Raw genomic sequence first — 17,064 nt, 5'->3', positions numbered from 1 at the left:
GTATGTACAGTGAGTTTTTTCTTTAAAAAGACTATTAAGGGCTGCATGGTGCTAGCATCGCTGGACTGGTGGCCAAGACCTGTCTTTGCTTCTGTCAAGAGATGGGAGTTTATGTGGAAGGACTGGGGTTTTTGTAGGTGTTTGAGAGGAAATAGAGCAGGCAGATGTCCAGAAACACATGGTTTCAAACTATGTGCTTTCTTTTCCTGCAGCTACAAGAGAGAGGATTTTACTTTAGAGAAGGATTTGCAGCTTGACTTGGAATAGCACTATTGTGACAAAGTTGGCCTTCAGTTTAAGTAATGTATTTGTTGAAAATTTTATCTATGCCTTCAGTGGGAGCTCAGAGTGGGTTATAGCTTACAACTATGTTTTGAAAATCAGGCCAAAAGGGAATAGAAGTTCTCTAGGGTAATACTGACTTAAATGTCATTTCCACCAGGCCAGGAGTTATGACGATATAGATTTGGTTTCCTGGATGAATGCTGGAGGTAGTTTGTTAGTTCAGCAGTAGAATTTTAAATGCTTCTAAAATTTCATGCGAAAAAAAGTACCTGGTCACATTTAGGTTATAACCTTGAAGAGTTTAAAAATGTGCTGTGAAATTTGGACCAAATTTTCTAAAATGGTATCTATTTCTTTCCCACAAATCCACCTTTGAAAAGGTGAAGTGAAATGTCACATTGAGTAGATCAGGAATTATTCATTTGGAAAGTTTATGAGATGATATGGTCGATGCGATGAATAGGATTAAGTATTCAATAAAACCCAGAGAAACATCAAAGAGAATCAGGCTAGAGATCTCAGGATACCAAATAGATCTTCAAACCTATCAGTTTTCTTTAAGTTCTAAAATGCATGGATTATGGGAGCTGACAAATATTAATAATGGCATGTAAGGTCATTTCTGCCTAAATTCTCATATCCTGGAAGTTGGGTTTGAAATGTCAGAGCAAGGTATTCAAGGTCTATTTACTAAGGATTGAACAGAAAAGTGCCTAGAGATCTCAATGTAGTTAGAATAAGACTTTTCTCATTAGGAAATTAATGAAGTGAGGACAATTGTAGCCTCAAGTCTTTAAGGATTCTTAAGAGAAAACAAGATAAAAAATGGCAGTCTCAAGTTACAAAGACAGAAGTGAGGAATTGCTATGTTTGAACATTTGACCTAAAATTTCTAAGGAAGCTAAAATAAGCCAAAAGTGAATTGGTAATGAATTAACTGAAGATACAAACACTATTATGAATCACTCAAATTAGGAACATCAAGAGTCAAGTAGATTATGGTATTTAGGGTATTTTGCTTTCTTTTTTATTTGTTTTTATTATTTGGGTTGGCATATCACTCTATTTCCAATATTATTGAATTTTTCCTCCAATTCTTTCAACTTTTTTAATGAGACTAATCCATTAGGTTGCAATTCAATTTGGGAAACAGATGACAAAATATTTTAAAAAACATTTTAATAGCAAGATATTTGGGAGAAGGCAGGGAGGTAGTAATAATAAACTAAGGATATAACTTACATATTGGTGGGGTGAAAAATTCTTCACAATTTACTATGGATTGTTTCATATTGAAAATTTTGAATATTGTGTTCAAAAAACTAATTGACAATGGAAACTCCTTTTAAACGTTTCCGTATGCATTTCTGCCCCATATTAAATCAACTGCTGATGTTATATTCTGCTACATAAATCAAATTTGTTCCTATTTCAAGAACCCTGCAAAACATCTATAAAGCAATATTTAGAAAAAAAATGCTAGCCCAATAATTAATTATTAGCAAAATTAAATCTGGTGAATGTTGAATTGTTCACATAATCCCAGGAATCTAAGAGCCAGTGTTTGGCCACAGGGACATCATATATAAGTGGAAAAATTCAGGACTTTAATAATTTCAAATGTTCTGCCGATCTTTAACTTTGCATGACTTCTGGATTAGGTGGACAACTGGAGTAGTCTACCTTAGATGCGGTCATTCTTGGCAGATTTGTGGTGCTCGAGGCAAAGAGCCTGATGATTATGACCAGAAGGGAGAAGAGACTTATTTGCAAATGCTTAGATTTTTGAAGAGTCACATTTGGAAGTGTTATTTATATTGGTTTTCATTTTCCAAAAGGACATATTTTAGGATGAGTCCTCAGCCTGGAAGATTGTTCCAGAGCTGCTACAAATGCTGGCTGCTCCCCACCTTCTTTTAGAAGAGCAAACTTGTTTCTAAATAGTTTATTCTTGTAAATTCTTTTCTAGCTACTCAGGCTGTTCTAGAAACAACTTTGCAAATAACCTGAGAATTAAGTGTGTAATTACCAGAAAAGGTTCAAAACAAGCTCATTCCTCTAGTGTTGTCTGAGTTAGGTGATTTTGTTGGACTTCTTTGCTATCCTTTTGTGAGTTTTCTGTGAAAAACAGCTCCATTTAAAAACCTGCCACTCTTCTACTAGTGAGTATGGGGGCCATCTCTGTCTATACTGCCTCATCCATGGGAATCCTGTGGTCTCTGCTGCCTCCCTGTCCTGACAGCTGTGGTCCTTGTCTGTGGATCCTGAAAATTAGCTCTCAAATCCTCATCTTTCTGTGCCCACTGACAATGTCTGTTTGAGGTCAAGCATGTTACCTGGGTTTGTGCACAGACTCTCTTCTATTTCCTGCCGTCTTCACACTGTCCCTTGTGGGGTCTTTGTTGAAGAGTTCTGGTGGAAAGGCATTTGGGACTGTCCCTGTGGAGACTCCAGCCTCCCTCTCCAGCACTCTTCTGGTGCTACCATTTATTTCTCTGTACAGGTCTCAAAGCATGGAGGAGCTTGCAAAGAATTTGGACCTGGGGGGCAGATTAGTTTCTAATACTGACTCAGCCTCTCACACAATGAGTAACCTTGGATCTATTATATATCCTCTATTACATGCAATGTTTGAGTGCTAGGGGGTTTGGATGGGAGCATCTAGAGTGAATAAAATAGACAAAGTCACTATTATCCTGGAATAGGTGGTCTAGTGACTTCACTAAGTACTTAATGGCAGTGTGTTTCTCACAGGCAAAGTGTGTCAATGACCAGGGGGCAATGTGTTCTTCTGAAAGAACAGTTTCCAAATTCTGTTACTGATCAAAGTAGTCAATGACATGCAATCAAAAGTCATTGAGTGGCCTTTCTGAGAAAATCAAAATGGGACTGACTCAGTGGAAAGACATACTCATTTGCATTTTCTTCTTCATTTGTTTTTTTCCTGACTAGAATGAGGATAAGATGGTTGGAATTCCAGCAGCCATCTTGGGCAATGAGGCTGCCTTGAGGATGGAAGCCTTTTGCTAAAGAAAGTGGAACACAAAGACAGACGACAACCAGGTTACTGATGATGATGGAGACTTTCTTGGTCTTGCATGGGGGAGAAAAATGCAGTAAGCCTATGTCTAATTCCAATTGTTTTAGTTTTCTGTTCTGTATAATTAAAGATAAACCTAATTTATACAGAACTAGACACACATATCACTTAAGTGCTAGATTTGCAAGCACGAGACTTTTAAATATAAGTAACAAATCACTTAACTATAATCTTAATAATCATCTCTTGTTAAGTAATCACAATGATGATAAATAAATCTTCTCTTGACATAATCTACCTTAAATCAATGCTCAAATTATCTCTAAATTGAAGACACAGTTACAATAAATTATCTCATCCCTGTTTCAAATTGGTCTTAGTTTTTTTTTTTTTCTATGTAAATTCTGCATTTTCCCTTATGGTTTCCCTATGCCCTGTCCACATTGCCACAAGTAGTCTCTCCTTGGATCACCTTCATATGAGTGTACTTTTGTTTGTTGGGCTCCTGAGTGATACTAATTGTGTTTCTTCTGACTAGTCCCTCTTTCTGTTTTCTTTTTCTATCATCCCTCCCTTCTTCCCTTTCATCCTTTTTGTCTCTCTTCCTTCCTTTCCTCTCCCCCTTCCTTGATATTGCAAGGATTGGAATGGGTGGGGTATAGTCAGGGAGTAGGGCCTGATAGGCTGTGGGCTGAGAGGGGAGCATAGCAGGCAGTGTAGAGGTCACAGGTTGCTATACTTTGGGACATCTGAGTGTCTGCTAGCTATAGGGGTGCAGCTTACTTGCTATCAGGCAGTTGGAGGCTAGCAGGGGTGGGCCTGTTTGCCTGCCAAGGGTGGGGCCTCTTGATTGTTGTCTCTGGGTCCCCTGATAGTTTGGTGTTTCCTGGGTGTGGGTAAAACTCTATTCAGGGATTTGCCCTCAAGGTCTGGTAGTCAGAAGGTGGATTCCAACATGGTGCCCACCTGCATCATCATCAGGTTGGCAGAGGTTGTCAAGATGGTGACTGCCAGCAACTCCAGCCCTGAATTATTACCTAGTGTTTCTTGCCTCCCAGGTCAAAGTGTAAGGATGGTATCTGGGGTTCTTTCACCTATGGGTCAGGCTTTGTTCAGAACAATGTTATTATTTGGGGTCCCAGGGAAAGTGAGTCTGTTTGTGGGCCTATAAAAATCTAGTTCTTAGTTTCTACTTTTTCCTTGGCTTTCCTATGCTCACATCCCTCTGGCCCTCAATGCACAGATTCTAGGGGCTTGTCTCCACTATGGATTGTCAGACACAGCTGTCCCCCTGCTCTCCAGGGAAAAGTTCTGTACCTTAGAGCCACAGAGTGTGTCTGTCTCTCTTATTCATCTGGTACTGCCTTTTTACCTCTGTGGTGGAAACTCTATTTGTCTGTTGTTTGGGTGTACTTCTTTGTAGGTGAGTGTATATCTTTTGTAGATCTGTTGTGGTGGTAGAAAGAGGTAAGCACAGGTTGTCCCTATTCGGACCTTTGTCCTTCTTGTGTCTTCTCATTCTTTTTATTTTCACCTGTTATTCAGTGGCCAGCATGCTCTTGGAGAGTTCAGTCACTTAAAACTAACAACTAAGCCTGTTACACAGCAGGACACTATGGATGGGCATCACACTAGGCCAATTGGGAATCATAAATTTAGATTCTAAGAGAAGACAAGATGATGGGGAGTCTGAATACAGCATTTTTTCATGACATCCACTTGTCTCTCTGTAGAAAGGCCAGAGGGATGGTGGATATCGACGCTTTGGGGTAAATACTTACTTGGTTTGCTCTGAAAATTCACATCTATTTGAATTTCTCAGATGACCTGGACAAATATGCTCACCTCAAAGTTTGAGGCAAAATCAGACTTCCATTTCCAGAACTCTCTCCAAATTATGTGTCATAATTTGTACTTAACATTCTATCAATCAAATAAGACCTGACCTAATTCTTGGAGGATGGCATGGCTGGTGTGTCTTTCTTCTGGTTTTTTTCTTTTTCATGTTTGTGAGCCTATGGTTAAAAATGCAGAGACTCAAAAGGTCAGACAAAAACATCCAATTGTAACTTGTGCATACCAGCTGTCTTTGAATTACCTGTGTTGTCCACAATGTGGATGACTTGGTTGTCTGTGAATGTTAAATATTGAGAAGTGCCATTGATTATAGGACCTGTTTATGATGTTTTGACCAGGGTTAGGACAAAGCTAGTGTTATGCAGACTTTCTCAGATTTTGTAAATGAATAATTTCTTTCTCTATTAGAGTGAAAAATTCACAGCACAGTAAACTGATTGAATGACAAACACAGATGCCCTTAAATCTAGGACAGATGATGCAGAAAATGCACAACTCCTAGAGTCAACACTGCTGTTTTGCTAATAAAAGAAGGAAGGCATGCCCAAGCCTACTGCGGCAGACACAGCCTGGCCTGAGGACATGGCCCCTCAAAATGAGTCAGGGCTTTATTCTTTCCTGGCTGAAGTCCTTGAGTAAACGGTGGAACTTCCTCTTAATTTATCATGCAACACCATTTTCTCTATATGCTGTTTCTCCTGCCAAATCACTTATTCTTTGTATGACTTTGTCTTGAAGGGCAGTTCTCAGTTTCCAAAATCATAAGTACATGTTGATGGGTTTGGTAAGTAGCCACGCCCTGTCCTCCGGACTGTGGGGTCCCACCTCCAGAATCCTTGCCAGAACAGCTGCTTTTAACAATGAAAGAAAAGGAATATAGACTTTAGAGAGTTTCCTGGCTTAGGATTGAGAGAACAGAAGATGTATGTGACAGGTCAGGCTTCCATGAAGCAGGTGCTGAGCTGGAAACTGGTGTGAGTGAAGCAGAATCTGGCAAGGGATATGTTGGGCTGTGGTTCTATCACCACAGAGGTTTGAGCCAACCCCTCGGTGGGGTTCTGGAGTTGGAATGGCCTTGTAGAATTGTCCTCACGTGGAGAAGGGGGTCACATTTTTTATTTTTGCATACTGATGATTAATTAGATGTCAGGTGCAGGCTACCCCATGGGATTGGCAGCTATCTTCAGTTTAGGCGGTCTGTGGGGGCTCAGCTGGAAGCTGGCAACACCCAACAATCAACACTCCTAGCAGCCTTGAGAAACAGTGTTTCTGTCTGGAGAAGTGGTGAGCAGCAATGATTGCTGGGAGCTGATCCCACAAGCCCCCTTGATCAGTCTCTTCTCTCTGTCTAGCTGCAAGTACCCTTTACTCTGTCACTAAACTAGGAATGAGACCAAGTAGAGAACTACTGGATTAGAATATATTCCTTTTTGTTGGAAATAACCTAAGTATCCATTAGCAGATGAATGTAAGAAGACATGATGTATATACATGATGTAATACTACTGGGCTAGAAGAAAAGATGAAATCCTACCATTTGCAAAAATACGGATGGGCCTTGAGGGTATTATTTTTGCTAAGTGAAATAAATCAGACAGAAAAAGACAAATATTGTATAATTTTACTCCCACGTGGCAGACAAAGAAATAAAAACAAATGAATAAACAAAAATAACACAAAACAGACTTTTAGACCATAAGAACAAATTAGAAGTTACTGGAAGGGAAGGGAGGCTAAATTGGGTAAAAGGGGGTCAATTATATGGTAAAGCATAGAAACTAGACTTCTGGTGGTGAACCTAATGCAGGATAAAGATATGATGATCTAGAAGCTGTACATCTGAAATCCATATAGTATTATAAACCGATGTTACTTGAACAACAAAATTAAAGAAAGAATTTTCTGTTTAAAAGATGCAAGGCTTTTTTTTTGACCACCTTCAAGAAAAGATGAGCTTTGGATGTTCAAAACATAAACTGACTTATTACTAAAACACCTTCATAAAGAGGAGGTTGCCAGCGTCCCCAACCCTAAGCCTGAATATATGGGTATGTGGGTGTGGACTGTACACATTTCTAAGTGGTTTTCTCCAGAGGATTTGAACTTCCAGTGAAGTCAAGGCCTTTCCTTTCCCAGAAGTTGCTCATAACCTGGCCCAAGGATAATTACTTCTCTTCACCAAGTGCAATATGTGGCAAACTTGAAACCTTTATTTTTGGTTTTAGCCATTATTGAAAAAAGTCACTTTTCCACTCTAAGAAGTAACCTAGGGTTATGCTAGGAACATGAGTTTGAAGTCAGAAACCTCATTCTCAGGGGTCCTGGCCCACCTATATGTTAGTTCGGTGACCTCCAAGCTTGACCCTTATTGTCTCTGGGTCACTTATCTTATAACTTGTAAGATAAGTTGTGGTGAAGATTGGGTTAATAGATGTGAAAATGCCTGGAAAGACGTAAAGTTCAATTCAAATGTCTTGTATACTTGTTAAGCTAGAAGGCAATTGGGGGATCGTCCTCGCAAATTCTTCAGTGATCAGATGATCCATGGGGTCTCAGGAGGTCAGGGGTCTTGCCTAAGAGGGCACATGTGGCCAGCGGCAGAGCCAGAGCAGCCCCCAGCCCTTCTGGCTCACAGGCTAGTACTTTTCCATGACACAGTCTGACTCCAGCCCCCTCCCCGCCACAGATCCTCTCGCTGAGCACCAGGAGACTGTTGTTCACTGCCTGAGAACCCGAGAGGATTTTAGAATGACTTAATGTTTGCCAAAGCTTTGTGTCTGCAATCTGGAAACAAGACGCTCTTCAGATCTGAAGAACTATTTTTCAAAAATTGTTACCTCAGTCATTATGCTAAAATCTCCCTTGGACTGAGGAGGAGAAGCAGAGCTTATCTTGTATTGGTAATAGAATTACCGCGAAAGTACATCTGTGTGTGTGTGTGTGTGTGTGTGTGTGTGTGTGTGTGTGAAGTCAGAGAGAAGAAGGGAAAGATGGGGGAGAGACAGTTTCTTTAGAAAACAAATTATTGTACCACATATTTTAAGTTTCCTATCTCCCTTATTTAATAAATTGGAATTGAGAGTTCTAGTAATTCTTTTTCATCAGTGGATTAGCTCTCACTGTCATTGAGTCCTGTAGTTTTTTTCTGCTTTTTTGTAGGTATTCATTCCCAGTATTTTATTACCACCCCACATGTGAGTCATTCACTCCCATGCAATCCCTTAAAACACCCTGTACCCTCGAGGGGGGGGGTGGTGGACAGAAGGAGAAAGTTCTGAAAAGGCCAAGTTTATTCCTTTGGTATGTTGAGGATCTGCCAGTGTGAAATGGGAGAGGAGTCCCAGCAGGGTTTCCTCCAAGGAAGCCTGCAGAAAATGTGGCAGCTTCTGATTCCCACCCACCTCCCCTTTCCAGGAGTGTGCCCTTTTATTTGGCTTCATGTGGGAGACTCTGTGGGCTATACAGTTGGTGAGAGAGAACAGGGATGAGAAAAATTTCTTTTGCAGGATAATGAAAAATTTTTTTTTTTATTTTTTTTTAATTTTATTTTTTTTAATATTAAATTTTATTTTTCTATTCCCCCATACAATTGCAAACGCCCCATTCTGACCCCAATCCTTCCCCTCCCGCCCCCCACCCCCCAAAAAGTGTCTCTGGTTCATAGTTTTTTGTTGATTTTGATTTTCACTTTCTTATATTCATTTTCCTGGTCCCTTATTTAAGTTTTCTAGATTCCTGCTATGAGTGAGACCATCCGGTATTTTTCTTTTTCTTTTTGGCTTATTTCGCTGAGCATGATCCCTTCCAGCACCATCCATGTTGCTGCAAATTGCATGTGTTTATCTTTTTTGAATGCTGAGTAATATTCCATGGTATATATGTACCACATCTTCTTGATCCAGTCATCTATTTTTGGGCATTTGGGTTGTTTCCAAAGCTTAGCTATTGTAAACAGTGCTGCTATAAACATAGGGGTGCAGGTGCTCTTTGGAATTGATGTTTCTGTGTCCTTTGGGTAAATACCTAGGAGTGGAATTGCTGGATCATATGGAAGCTCTATGTTTAGTAGGTCCAGAAATCTCCACACAGCTCTCCATAGTGGTTGGACCAGTTTGCACTCCCACCAACAGTGCAGAAGAGTTCCTTTTTCTCCACACCCTCGCCAACATTTGTTGTTGCTAGTTTTTTTAATATGTGCCATTCTCACTGGTGTGAGATGGTATCTCATGGTAGTTTTGATTTGCATTTCCCTGGGATAATGAAAATTTAAGCTATTGTTAAGAAGCAATTACACAGACTGTGTATGTGCAAGAACCTCGGACAGGGATCAGAACCCAGGGATTCCGGTACTGGCTTTGTTATCAGTGGGTCATGTGTCCTGGGAGAGGTTACTTAACACCTGGGAAGCCCAATATCCTTAGCTATCAAATGAGGATAATGAAATTTGTCTAGTTCACACACAATGAATGTAAAAGTGCTTGAAAATGTGAAGTTTTACATGAATGTAAATTTATTTTATACCTTAAGTATAAATTAGATACCCATTTCAATATGGTTATCCTACATGATAGGCAAGCCTCTAGCTACTAGGGGAATCTTTTTGGCTCCCTTGTCTTCAAAAGTGTGTAGCAGGCAGCACAGCATTGTTGGCTTGAATTTCCTAATTAAAAGCTAAGTCATCTAGGGGGCACATCTGCCAAATAAGCCCCAAAGAAGTTTTTAAGTTGTTGCTTTGGGCTGTACTGACATTGGACTTGGCATCTGGAGCTGCCATGCTACCCATGCCAGGAGAGTTCTTATAGCAAGGTATAAGTTACCAGAAGGGGCTACCCCCAGTATTATTTCCAGCCACTTAAGTTAATCAACTTTTCATTTTCCCTCAGGAGTGCCACCTGAAAAATTTTTCACAGTGTGAAAAATTCCCAAGGGATGACTATCCTCTGCTTTTTGTCCTGCTGGGGAGGCTCTCACATATAAGCAATTGCACCAAGGAGCAGGTGGTAGAGAAGGAAGGGGCCAGGGGTCCCACATCCTTATTAGTAATGCTCTATGCATGGAGTTAGATACTAGTTCTGAGCTGAGTTTAACCTCCGAAATTCAAGCACTAGCTTGCTGCTCTCAGGTACACACTGCATGACCAACATGGTATTCTCTGCCGTAAAAAAACACCGAACTTTTCAGAAGGGTTCTATTCTTGTACCTAAATATTTTCTCTAAAAATTCCTCTACTAGGAAACAATTTTACTGCCCTACACATGGGAGATTCAGCAATAGGATTTGAAGACTATATGGTGACTGAATAAATGAATACCCCAGAATTAGGTTGGATTTCCATGGACATTTGCTGGCTAAGAGGTTCTACTGCAGTTGATTTTACATTAGGTTTACAAAACTGTGTACATTTCCTTGGTATTATCATACAATATCTGTCACTAAGTTCTCACACCTTCAGCGCTATCAAATAAACTCCCTTTGCTCATCCTTCCCACCCCACTTCCCTTTCTCCTCTGGTAGCCACTACTTTGTTGTCAGTGTAAGAGTTTTCATTGTTGAACTTCATTAGTTTATTTGCTTTCTTTATATTCTACATGAGTGAAACCATCCAGGGATTGTCTTATTCTGATTTAATTCACTTAGCATCATGCCCTCAATTCTAATGGCAAGGGAAACAAGTGCAGAAACAAACAAATGGGACTACATCAAATTAAAAAGCTTCTGATAGCAAAATAAAACGCAATAACTGAAAAGGCAACTTACTGAATGAAAGATGTGTGCACATCATACAATAGGTGTCAATATCCAAAACGTACAAAGAACTCATACAACTTGACAACAGGGCCTCCCTGGTGGCGCAGGTGGTTGACACCTCACTGTGAAGCTGTCCTCAGCCTCTGCAGCGTGGGTTCCATCCTGGCTGGCTGGCGAGAAACCCACATGGTGCGGTAGACCTCTCCTGTCTCGCCCGCTGCTCCCCTCAGCAGTGTATTTTGTCAGTCTGCCTGTTTTTTTTTTCCCCGCTGTGTCTCTGGTGAATCCTCTCACCCTCTTGTGCATCTGGCCTGTACTCCGGTTCTTAAATAAAAATAAATAAATCTTAAAAAAAATACCAACTTGACAACAAAAACCAAACAGCCCAATCAAAAATAGGTAAAACTGCTGAATAGACACTTCTCTGAAGAAGATATTCAGATGGCCAATATGCACATGGAAAAAATGCTCAATACCATTTACAATAAAGATGCAAATTAAATGCAATTAATTTAATGCAAACTAAAACCATGATGAGCTATCACCTCACTCCTGTAAGAACAGCCTATATCAAAGAGACTAGAGTCAGCAGTGTTGGTGTGGATATGGAGAAAAAGGAAGACTCGTACACTATCGGTGGAAATGTAAACTGGTATAGCCTTTATGGAAAACAGTATGGAGATTCCTCAAAAAATTAAGAACAGAACTATCATACAACCAGAAATTCCACTTCCAGGTGTTTATCTGAAGAATATCTGAAAAGACACATGCACTTCTATTTCATTGCATCACTATTTACAATAGCAAAGACATAGAAACAAAACAAAGGTCCATCAATGGATGAGTAGATAAAGAAGGTGTGGTGTATATACTTAGTGGAATACTGCAAACAAAAGCTTTTAAAAGCTTTTAAAAATATGAAATCTTGCTATCTGTGACAATATCAATGGAACTGTAGTGGTTCTTTCTTAAAGTTATTTAGCATCCAGCTAAAATTGGTTCAATTTTTATGCTGGATGAAGAAAATGGAGCTTGTGATCTACAAGGGGCACAACTAAATCTACACTTGAAGAGGGGGTGTGTGTGGTGGGGAGGGCGGGGTGGGAATTCTATGCATGTCCTTGCCAGAGTTAGGCCCAGAGTTAGGCCCTTGCCAGAGTTAGTTTTTTTGATTTGTGTCATTTTGGGCTATAGTCTCTCTCAGATTCTAGGAGGCTAATATCTGGGTTTTTTTCAAATCTGTCTACTTAACTTGTTCTAAAGGAAAACATTCCAGAAGGAGTAGAGGTAACGGAAGTTGAAATTAGAGAGAGAGGCAAAATGTGTTGTATGTTTAAGGTAAATGGAGTCAAGGGCCTGGTGATCCCAGTTAAAGCCCTGAGTCTATATAATTCATTAGCTCAGAAACCCTGGAAAAAGCCACTGTAGGGATTTGGATTTACCTGTATGAATATCAGTAGTCACAAACCTATCTAAATGAGATCAGGAGCCTGGAAAGTGCCCCTGCATGTGCAAATCAGGAAACTACAGGACCCACACCATCTTGCATCTCACATGGGTAAGATGTTTCCTCTCTGTTTCCTCTTTAACCAAAACCGAGAGGGAAGTCCCACCAAAGTTATTTGGGGGGTTGTGAGCCTTGGATTGGCAAAGTGCATGTGGATCCTGCCATGAATACATCCTCTAACCCGCCATTTCTTCTGTTGTTTGTTTCTAAGTCAATCTGATTTTGTTGTCAGAATAACTGATTACTTATGTCTGAGGTCAATACCTGAAAAAATGGATCTAATTGCAGCTGCCTCCTCCACTGCACTCCATCTATCACACAGCTGTTAGGATGGTCACAAATGCTTTTTGCAGACTATAAAGCACAGTGGTTCAGGATTGGACACATCTTGCTTATGTATGTGCATGTGATTATGTGTAAGTGAATACATTTTGTTCCTGTATGGGTTAGAGGTTTTCATTTAAATTTTTCCTTTTGTTTGCTAATGAAGTAAATTGGATGTAAGCATGCTAGGGAAAGAAGATTGTCTGTAATGTTTCTGGCAGGAAGAATAATCAGCCAATCTGCACTCCCCTGTGGACTGGACATTTACAACTTTGGAAATGATGCCTCAGTTAGACTTTGTCCTGGAACAGGTATATAGCAGTCTTCAGAGAGCAACAGGCCCCACGAGTAATGTCCACATTTTTCTTGTGTCAAGGCCACAAGGGGGATTCAACATTGCTTTTCTACTCCTAGAAAGCCTTGGAACAGTCTGGTATATTTTCTTTCACATTTTCCTGACCTGGCAAAACCTTATCTGATCTTGAAAATAAACTTCAACCTTAGAACTATTTTAATGTTTTGATTTGTTTTAGGGAGAGATGTGTAGGGAGAAATAAATCTCCTTTTATTTTCTTTTTTAAAAACAGGTTTTTACATGACAATCCTCTTAAAGGGAAGTATATCAAAAAGACCTCTGTACTATACAATGGTAATTGTGATACTAGTCACAGCTTTTGAATGCAATTAAAGGAAAAAACATTGTTTTCCCTTCCACTGCAAGGAAACTATCAGATTCCAACACCACTGTGTTAGACCATGCTCACTCAGTATAACTTTCAAGCACAAGAGACAATGCAAGCATTGAATAATCCTCCCACTGCCACTTCCCTAAAATTGCATTGCTAAAATGGAGGCTAAAGTAGTTGAAATTAAACAACAGGTTAAATGTAAAGATAAACTAATTGGGTTTCCATGAGAAAAGTGCTCTCAGGGTTCCTTATGAAGAGACCCATGAAGGCTTAGAAATACTTTCGAAGAACAAGAGTTTTAAGAGAGAGAATAACTTAAAGGGTAGCTGAATTTTGTGACAATTAGTAATAACAGCGCAAATTTATGATTTTTTTATTTTTTATTTTTTTTTAAGATTTATTTATTTATATAAGCACCGGGTACAGTCAGAAGCACTGGAGGGTGAGCGAATTCACTAGAGCCAGAGCGGGGAACAGAACAGGCAGACTGACGAAATACACTGCTGAGGGGAGCAGTGGGTGCAGCAGGAGAGGTCTGTCGCGCCATGTGGGACCCTCGCCTGGCGGCCGGGGATTGAACCGGCGCTGCAGAGGCTGCAGGCAGCTTCGCAGCTGAGCGTTCAACTACTGTGCCACCGGGGAGGCCCAAATTTATGATTTAATATTAAAACTTCTATGCAGGAAACACAATGAATTGCAAAATTAAGCATTCATCAATTTCTTAGACTTTATATCTTCAAATTCATTTTATTCTATAAAGACTTTATACATAGTTTCTATGAGCTTCTGGATCCTGATGGAGGTGGAGGTGATGGTGATGGGGTAACTGTGTTGCTGTTGTTCCCATTTATAAGTAGAGAAGGAACTCAGATTTAAAGGGTCCTTCTTTTTGCAGGTCATGCTGAGTTTTTGTAATAAAGACTAGAAGTTGATTGGCAACAACCTCCTCCTTAGTTGAACTAAAGTCTTGATGGTCTTTTTTAAAACTATATTTCTGTTTGGCAATAAACTACTTGAACAAATGCACCTTTCACTTCTGCTCTTGCTTTCCTGGTAACCGAAGTTCTTGCCCCTCTACATCAGTTTCAGTGAATTAAGAGAGTGAAGGACTGGAGGATAGTTGGGTTCTCTATGTAGTCCTGCTGGGCTTTCATCAAGACTGGAAGGTCACTGACTTCTAGCTAACCTGAGTTCCTGCATCTTCATTTTGAGCCAAATATTGCTCTCTTTATTCAACCTGTACATGTCTGCAGCAAATGCAATCATTGTCTGTAATGATGTAGTAGAGCAGGAGATGTACACTTGGAAAATGTATAGATCTTATAAAGTGCATGAATTGTCTGTCAGTGCACTTTATAATCTCCTGCGATTTTAGTAGGATAAAAGATGTTAAACCTGTATTTTGCTGACTAAGTTCTTGCCCCTAACATCTTATAACTGAGAATGTTCAAAATGTACTCATTTCAGCATTGCTGTACGTCGAGAATCACATTCCAAGTATCAAATAAGATGAAGAGCTATGGCCTTGTTCTAACCTTATGAAGGGGCCATCGGGAAAATAAAACCTACAAGCCATCTGCACTGCATGCTTCCAACGAATCTGCACAAGTTGCCTGTAAACGTGTTTGGTGGCAACTACCATGGAGGGAAGTGCTCTGCGCATTTGCTTTGGGGGCAAGTAAAAACTGAAGCATTCTCTATATTTTTCAATATGATCAACCAAGTCTGTGCATGATCATCACGCTGCATTAATTTTGTAACTAGCCTCTGCAATTTGGCTGACTCCATATGACCAGGTCTGAGAGTGGTTGCTGGGTTTGGTCCGGTGACACCCATTCCAGCTGTAGTTCCATAAATTATTAGGAGGTTGTGAAAGAACCTCTGCGAGAGGATGGGTACTTGGGGCCTCTCTGCTTAGCAACCGAAGAGTAACAGATACCAATAAGTGAACCTGTCCTATTCAGAAATGGGCACTAGATCAGACCTTCCATTTCAGTCTCAAACCCTGTCCTCACCTTTCAGTGTCTCTGTCCATGATCCCTCCCCCTGACAATGCTGCCTTGGCTTGTAAGAATATAACATCCCACTTTGAATAAAGCCTTTATTCTTTGTGTGAATTCCAGAGCATTTGATTGATGTGGCTATTGGTATAAGCAACATCCTCTTTGCGGAATAAATTCCCAGTTTCCCTGAGGGAAACTGACTCATAGCAGGGACAAAGTTCTGAAGCGTCAGGAAAGTGTGAGGTGAAGAGGATTGTCTCCAACTAAATTTGAAGATGAAACTTAGAAACTGTTACTTGAAACCTTGAAAAAAAGGTGTCATCTACTGACTCACTGGTTCTATTTCCTTAGGTCTCTCAATTTAGGGTAATATTATTTACCTATAATTACCATAACATTTTTTTTGGTATTTTACCATATCAATAGCAATCAGCATCATTGAAAATTCATGACAATGTAATTTTAGAAATGATCTAATAATGTATTGAAATTAATCCTAAAATCAAAGAAAGAAATCAAGGGAAATAGCATAAGGATCCATTAATATTTTTTAAAGAAAAACATCCAAAATATTTTTATTTGAGTTTTACCTTATAATGAAGGCAGTAAAGTGAAACTTGGGAAAGCACTGGGTAGAGAACTGGAACAAAACAAAACCGAACTGGGATAAAATCTTCACCAAATCTGTTACCATCCATAAGAGCCAAATGCAACTTTGAAACTTGATGCCAATTCCTGAGTGGTCCAAGTTACTGCCTTTGCTCTTTTTAATATGTCGGCTGATTATAGAGCTAATAATAAATATAATTGAAAATCACTGTTGGATCCTTTGAAGTTTGCTGCCAAGTAACATCTTGTGGAAAAATGTAAAAGAAAAAAGAATCCAGAGGGAAACTTCAAACAGTACTTTAAATATTCTGAATCAACAGCCATAGTGTTAGATTTACCTCGAAAAGTTCATAGTGATCATAAAATATAATATTAACTCAAGAAAGCGCTCTAATTTCCCATCTCTAATAAAAGTCATCAGGGCACTCATCCTAATTACTTAATTTCTGTCTGGCTCTGATTGAAGTCAAATTTTTATTCATAAACACATATGTGACCAGAACAAAGTAGTCCAATTAATCAACTATTGTCAGTCAATTTTATCACGACTTTGGAAATGATGCCACTAAGACAAAGTGTTTCCTTAGCAGAAACAATGTCAATGTGCCCAGACTTTCATTTAGGATAGGGCTTCTGCAGTGAATTAAGAGTCACTGGAAATGGTGCAGAGCTACAATAACAGTTTTCTGGTTTTGATTATAAGGCAGAATGATTTCTGGTTTTCTGTCATATTTGCATTGTGAATGGGATTCATTTTTCTCATTTAGATGCAGTGATCAGGTGAGCGAAATCAGAGCTTGCTCCATAAAAGCCCTATATTGTGACTAGAATACAAATCACTTGATTCTGGTTCTTTGGGGATGCAGCATATTTTAAAACAGAGAGAGTCCTAGGGCAATGCACACATGAAAATTTGATGGTGTTCAAGAAGTCATGCTCATTTTAGCTGAAGTCACTACGTATTGCTTTGGGCTACATAGCTAGCTATTTACCTAAATATTT

This window comes from Talpa occidentalis, unplaced genomic scaffold, assembly GCF_014898055.3.
Source record: "Talpa occidentalis isolate TD23 unplaced genomic scaffold, MPIMG_talOcc4v2.1 talOcc4.6, whole genome shotgun sequence".
NCBI lineage: Eukaryota > Metazoa > Chordata > Mammalia > Eulipotyphla > Talpidae > Talpa > Talpa occidentalis.
This window is presented reverse-complemented; position numbering follows the sequence as displayed.